At 42.9% G+C, this 6,364-nt stretch overlaps 1 long non-coding RNA gene across 1 annotated transcript; it reads right to left on the bottom strand.

Annotated features, from left to right (window-relative positions):
• Window positions 1–4,036: 4,036 nt before the first annotated feature.
• LOC134482505 (uncharacterized) lies at window positions 4,037–4,759 on the bottom strand. Its single transcript, XR_010058723.1, has 2 exons — window positions 4,388–4,759; window positions 4,037–4,295 (listed from the first exon to the last, which is right to left on the bottom strand). It is a non-coding gene; the product is annotated as an uncharacterized LOC134482505 (long non-coding RNA).
• Between the last annotated feature and the right edge of the window lie 1,605 nt (window positions 4,760–6,364).

Consider the following 6,364-nt stretch of genomic DNA (forward strand, 5'->3'; position numbering starts at 1 on the left):
TTTGTGCATGAGTGTTTTGCCTGCATGTGTGTATGTGTACCCTTCACATGCCTGGTGCTCAAGGAGGTCAAGAGAGCCCGTAGGATCCCCTGAAATTGAGTTTCAAATGTTTGTGAGCTCCCTGGTCTAAGTTCAGAAACTTGAACCAGGGTCCTCTACAAGAGCGCCAAGTACTCTTAACCACCAAACTAACTCTCCAGCCTAATTTTACTAATTCTTAAGATGGTTTTTTAGCAAATGCGCATTTAAAACAACCATTTTTGTGTCATTTCACTGTGGGGAGGGAGAAATTTTGTTCTATGTATGTGAACCTCGGTAACATGACATCATCAAAGATCCCATCCTCATTGTACTCAACTGAAAAAAATCATATATTCAAATTCTTATTACCTGCCTTCAATAGCTGTTCACAATTTCTGTCAACTGGGGAAGTTTTTCTTCTGACAATATTTCCAGACAAATGCGGGAGGGAGGGAGACCTTATCACAGCAATTCCAATAACTGTACTTCTAACTTCCCCCAAATCATTCAACATTTCATTCAATTTCCAAGATATAAAACCTTCAGATGTTTCCATCTCGAGGGTGAATGACCTCATCTCTCGTGCATTCTGCTGTTGTGTTTTTGACAACCTGAGTGGGCAGAGGGAAATCCCTTTCCAAAATGGAGCTTCCCAACCTTCATTTTTTCAAAACATTAAATATCTTTATTAAAAGTTTTGAAGGGGCTGGAGAGATGGCTCAGTGGTTAAGAGCACTGTCTGCTCATCCAGAGGTCCTAAGTTCAATTCCCAGCAACCACATGGTGGCTCACAACCATCTGTAATGGGATCCGATGCCCTCTGGTGTGTCTGAAGACAGATCAGTGTATTCATATACATAAAATAAGTAAATAAATCTTTAAACAATAAGCAAAACAAAACAACTCTCACATGGTGACAGGAGCTCTCCAGGGGCCATGACTGGAGGGGTGAACAGCAGTACAGTTGAAGACCACCAGGGGGCTCTGCTGTGTGTCTCCTTTATCCCAGACAGCAAACCTCACCACGCTGCCATTAGCATAGCCACAAGGACGGTCCCGGAGCAGCTCCTCATTCACAGTCCTCCATGTGCTCTGCTGAGTTGGGGGTGGGGTAGAGGTGAGGGTAGGGGTGTGTGGGAAGGTGTGGCACTTAGTGGAAGATTAGCCTTAGAGATTGAAACAAGAAGGAGGGACTCTGTGTTGTGAGGTTGAATCCAGGATTGATACCTCCCAAGACACATTATCAAGAGGATACTAAGGAGGCCATCATGCCCATGGTGACAAAGTAACAATCTGCCCCATAGAAATATAAGAAAATGAAAACACACAAACACACACTATGTACACACATACACTCATGCACACAAACAAGCAGTTGGGTGACACAGCATTTGGAAGAGAACCAGACAGAAACTGCCAAGGATGCAAGAAGTTCTAATAGAAGCTTTAATAGAATGCAAAGGCCAAATAGAAAAATTACCTAACAGCTTCAGTAACAAGTTAGATCAAGAAGAAAGAAGATAACAGAGCTTGAAAACATTTTGAATTGTCAGTGTCAGAAAGAACAAAAGAGAATTTTTAAAAAAGCATGAAGAGAAATGCAAGAGCTTTGAGATACCCTTAAAAAACTGAAATCTCTAAATCATTGGCATACCTGAAGGAGAATGACTATCAGTTAAGGGCATAGAGTCCCTTTTTGGTAAAATAACTGCAGAAAACTTCCCAAATCTTGGGAAAGATATACATTCATGTACAAGAAGCAATTAGGACCTCAGACATGCCCACAGAAGTACGTCATCTCCAAGGGCAGAATATCAAGTAACATTCAAAGGAAATGCATTAGATCAACAGCAGGTTTCTCAGAAGGAACTCTAAATGCCAGGAGGACATGGAATGATGAAAGAAAGAGAATGACAATCAGTCGAGATTATTGTACCCAGCAAGGGTGGGCTTCATAATGGAAGGAGAGGTGAATGCCTTCTATGACAAGAATAAGTAGAGAATTTATGACAACTAGATCAGGATTACAAAAAGAGAACCCTATACCCAGGAGATAAAGAGACTAGTAAATATCATCAACAATGTGAAAGAATCCTCTAGAGAAAGAGACATGTCAATGAGCATTCAGAAAGAAATGTTGCTAATATGTTAAACCATCAAATTTACAAGACCGACAGAAAGAAGCAAACTATTCAGGGCTACTTGAAGAAAATGTCAGGCTGAGTTGTAAATTTTTAACTTTTATAAAAACAAAACACTCTTAGACGTAAAAAGGAGGTTTAGGCCCCAGTGTAATAGTGGTGATTTTAATAGCAAGAATAACTTTGAGTAATTCTGAGAAAACATCCCAAATTTCATAGGAGAGCACAAAATACTTCAAGTTGCCCAGGAAACCATAGCAAAGCCATAGTGGAGCCAAAATAAGACATAAGACAAATTCCTGAATATTGGTATAGAATACCTAGATAATACTTCAAAAGGAGAAAACAAACAAACCCAAGAACTAACAATTGGAATTACATTCAAAGGTTCTGCCCAGAAAGCAGATAACCTTCACTCTGACAACCTACAAAATGAAGGTCTGTGGTGGTTTGAATGAGAATGGCCCATGTTGGCTACTTAGTCCCAGTTGATGGAACTGTCTGGGAAGGATGAGGAGGTGTGGTTTTGTTGGAAAAGGTGTAGAAGGAGTGGGGCAGACTTTGAGGTTTCAAAAGACTATGTCCCCAGTGTGCTTTCTGACCCCTGCTTATAGTTCCATTTGTGTGCTCTTAGCTGTTCCTGATGTCATGCCTTTGCTCTGCCATCATGGACTCAAAACCTCTGAAACTGTAATCCTGGTTAAAAACTTTCTTTTATATAAAAAACAGTTCCATTATCTTTGGCAAATTAGGTTGGCATGAGCCTGATGCAGCTGGTAACATTGTGTCCACAGTCAGGGAAGATGAATCCTGGTGTTCAACTTACTCTCTTCATTTTTAAGAAGAAAAAGCCAGGATTCTGCCCCAGGGAACAGTGCCAGCACAGGGGTCCTCTGTGAGAGCAGCAAGTGCCTACTCTGTGATGCTGTTTGCTAAGAGCAAACTAATGAATAGTAGAGAGACCCAACTGTCATGGGTAGGAAAATCAGCAATTACATTACAATAAGTAGACAGGACGTGCATGAGAAGGGAACAGACTGAGAGGGTGTCTTAGGGTTTTACTGCTGTGAACAGACACCATGACCAAGGCAACTCTTAAAAGGACAGCATTTCATTGGGGCTGGCTTACAGGTTCAGAGGTTCAGTCTATCATCATCAAGGTGGGAGCATGGCAGCATCTGTGCAGGCATGGTGCAGGAGGAGCTGAGAATTCTACATCTTCATCTGAAGGCTGCTAGCAGAATACTGGCTTCCAGACCGCTAGGATGAGGGTCTTAAGCCCACACCCACGGTGACACACCTACTCCAACAGGGCCACACCTTCTAATAGTGCCGCTCCCTGGGCTGAACATATACAAACCATCACAGAGGGATGGACATACAGACAAGGGGAAACCAAAGCACAGTACAGATGAGGGAAAATTTCCCTGCTCTGAGATCTGACGGGTGTAATGGGGAAAACACAATATCATGCAGCAGGCTGCCTTCTGAGAGACTACACACAAAAGTCCAGACAGTAGGATGCATGGCCCTAAAGGTGGAAGAAGAGAATAGCAAAGGAGAGGCCCCGATGAGGGCCACAGATAGGGACTGCAAGGGCTCTGGCATCTTTGTCACTGATCCTGATCATTTCCAGAAGGCAAAAGGCAGTTGTGGATCATGGAAAGTACAGAGTGAACTAGATCCCATCCGAGGGCTGAGAGATGGCTCAGTGGTTAAGAACACTTGCTGCTCTCTCAAGGTTATGTTCCCAGCACCCACATAGAGTGGTTAACCGCAGCCAGTAACTTCAGTTCCAGGGGATTCAATGCCGTCATCTGTACACCTGTACACATGTGGTGCGCCCCACCCCCACACACTCAGGTACATGCACATGAAATAATAAAAAAATCTTTAAATATACATATTCAAAAGTAGGAAGACCTCCCCCTCCCCAGCTTCAGTAGAGAGATTTGACTGAGGGGAGCATTCCTACCGGAGGAACACACGCAGACAGCTGTTGGAGCAAGGGCAAGAGCAAGACACAAGGTCACGCTGTGTTGGTTTACTGCTTTAGACTCCTGTCTTTTCACTAAATGCTAATGGCAGCTGAGGTGGGATCTTTGGATGATGACTGGGCTCTCATCACCGGCACTGAAGGAATGCAAAAGTTAGTCAGAAGGGAGTCACTAGAATATAGCCCTTCTGTATCCTGTGCATCTGGGGAAGGGAAGACTCCCTCTTACACAAAAGTAATTCTGTAACAGCAAAATGTCAGTAGCAACAGAGTTTCATTCCTGTAGCACTATCATGGGAAGACCAATTTCTCCTAGACCAGCTGAGGCGTGAGCAACCGAAGGGACGATACATTGTGACAAGACGGCCATGCCTGTGAATCATAAAGGCTTAGTCATAAAGGCTTAAGCAGTCCTCACAAGTCCCCTCACCATAGGACGTTCTGGGCTATAACCAGATACGAGCTTGGACATTTTAGTGTCTAGAACTGCAAGAAGTAAATTCTTTGGCATAGTCTACCTTGTCTCAACTGCTCAGTTATAACAACAGTAAAAACAGTAAAGAACAATTTCATTTTTTAAAAAAAGAAAAAATTCTTAGTAATAATTTTTAACAACTGTATGATATTTCATTTCATATTTAAGTTTTATTTCTGAACATTAATGCAAGTTTGTTATTCTGAAATGAGTGGGATTAATATTTCAGTAAGATGATGCTTGCCCAGAGTTTAAAATATTTTCATAAATGTGGTTTATGCCAGCTTCATACAGTAGATGGCAGAAGAGATACAAAAGGAAAAAAAAATTGGGCTGGAGAGATGGCTCAGTGGGGCTGGAGAGAGACTGCTCTTCCAGAGGTCATGAGTTCAATTCCCAGCAACCACATGGTGGCTCACAACCATCTGTAATGAGGTCTGGTGCCCTCTTCTGGCCTGCAGTCACATATGCAGGCAGAATGCTGTACATAAAATAAATAAATAAATCTTTAAAAAAAAAAAAGTCACCACTCAGACTTGAAAGGTGCGGTTACCAACATCGTGTGTGTGTGTGTGTGTGTGTGTGTGTGTGTGTGTGTGTGTGTGTGTGTGTACCCATGCACATGTGTATATCTATGAGCACTTTTACTTTGTTTTAAGTAGCCCCTCTGTATTTCAAGTGTCCTAAAGAGAGCACACTTTAACATATGTCCCTGCGTAACACGGACAGTGAAGGCTGAAGTCTGCTTTCCACTGTAAGGTCCCCTATCTAGGCAAAAGGTCAAATGCTCCAGAAGGCCGAAGCTAAAAATAAAGCATGGCTCTTCAGGAGCTGCAGAAGTTATTCAGGGGGAGATGAGTCACACCAAGACAGTGCCCCGCACCCTCCATGCACTGGAGTAACCCTTCACCTGGGAAAGCAGATTGGTTCTTGCAAAAATAGCTTTAATTATAAGACTAACTTCATTCATATGTGGGACAGTTCCTTTCCTATGCCACCTTCTGTCCCAAAGGCCAGCTTCTCCTGGACATCTGAGGTGAAGCTACCTGCTGTGCATTGACATTGCTCCCCAGGGAGAGCAGCCCAGAGATGAGGCATTGTAAGAATCCAGCCTGTATGAAAGCCTGTCAGGGAATTTGGTAGGACTCTGGAATTTATAGGAATGGTAATGGCCAACCCAGAGGGGCAGAGCATGTGTGTGGGAAGGGTTTGTTCCTGATCCTTTCATCATTGCTTTTCTGGAAGCTTCTCAGGAAATCCAAGTAGCTAATACCAATTGAACAGTTTATAAACTCAAAGGTCTCCAGAAAACAAAGAAAAAAAACCCCACCAAGCACTCTTTTTTTTTTTAGTGAACAAAGCATACTTTTTTTCAAGACCAAAATGAAATTATTACTCTTTAGCCTGAGAGAGTGAGCTGGAGTGTACCTGTACCACTTTCCCATATAAATCACATTTGGGTCTTTACATTATTTCTTCTTAAGGATCCCATGGGCTGGGATGTGGCTCTGTTGGTAGATGGCTTACCCAGCATGCATGAAGCCCTGGGTTGGACCCTCGGCACTATATAAACTAGGCACTCCAAAGCAGAGAAAGGAAGAACAGGGGTTCAAGGTCATCTTTGACTACATAGTGAGATTGAGGCCAACCTGGGCTACATGAGACTGGATGTCATTTCTCCTGCTCAGGAGTGCCAGTACCACTCAAGGATCTGCAAAGACCTTGTTCCAA

Source organism: Rattus norvegicus, chromosome 16 (genome assembly GCF_036323735.1).
Source record: "Rattus norvegicus strain BN/NHsdMcwi chromosome 16, GRCr8, whole genome shotgun sequence".
Lineage (NCBI taxonomy): Eukaryota > Metazoa > Chordata > Mammalia > Rodentia > Muridae > Rattus > Rattus norvegicus.